Genomic DNA, 1,025 nt, shown 5'->3' with positions numbered 1-1,025 from the left:
ACAATGCAGATTTCCTGGTAAATGTGCTCTGAAGGCTGGTGCCTAAGGAAGGAGCGCATCACCTCGCTACAGATCGACTGATCAACTGTTAAAAGTTCACCACAAGCATCTAAGGAAATATTTGCACAGCTCTTCACTTAGCAGGTCAATGAAACGAAGACACTGGTAATTAGGAGTTTATCCTATAAAAAGCACAAAGCTTTAGTGTTTAGCCAAGGAGGAAAGGATCTAAATCCAATCTGGAATGTCTCAGTGAGCAAGAGGGAATTAGGAGGAATTTAAGCCCAAGGTAATGAAATTCTTTTCAACTTGAACTCACTATACAAAAGCTGTGCTGGCTCCAGAGGTTCCACCCGGGAGGGGGCTGGGGGCAGCAATCCGGCTGGAGGAACTGTGTGAGCTACGTTTGCAGAGCGCTGTGCTGGAGACAGGCAAACGTCGGTTGTCCGTATCTAAGCCCCTCGCCCTAGCTCCCCTTCCGCCACTGTCACCGCAAATAGACACCCAGATCCATATTAATGTCTATTCATTCTTTGAAAGATGTTTAGAAAGCTTTTATTTATTCTGAAAGAGGCACGAGTGGCGGGGTGGGGGCAGAGAGCACATGAGAGAATCCCAAGCAGGCACAGAGCCCAATGGGGAGCTCAAACCCACAAACTGTTGAGATCGTGACCTGAGCTGAGGTTGGACGCTTGACTGACTGACCCACCCGGGCGCCCCAAATAGACACCCTTATAAAGAGGGAGCAAGGGAGGAAATGGCAACGATATAGGATCTTCGATAACTCCATACACTGTGCGATGTATGTGATTGGAATTAGTGCTTCTCTGTATGATACTGCTAATTATTTAATACATTCTTGATACACAAAAATATCCTATCTTGCCCATCTGTGACAAATATGGTATTTTAATATACAGAATCAGGCTTTTATTGGGGGTAGATTAAAGAGAAATGAAATTTAATGTGAGGAATATGTATGAAGCAATAGGTGGGGAGCTGATACTGTTTGAGAGGAAAATCAG

This window comes from Suricata suricatta, chromosome 9, assembly GCF_006229205.1.
Source record: "Suricata suricatta isolate VVHF042 chromosome 9, meerkat_22Aug2017_6uvM2_HiC, whole genome shotgun sequence".
Lineage (NCBI taxonomy): Eukaryota > Metazoa > Chordata > Mammalia > Carnivora > Herpestidae > Suricata > Suricata suricatta.
Note: the sequence above shows the minus strand (reverse complement) of the source record.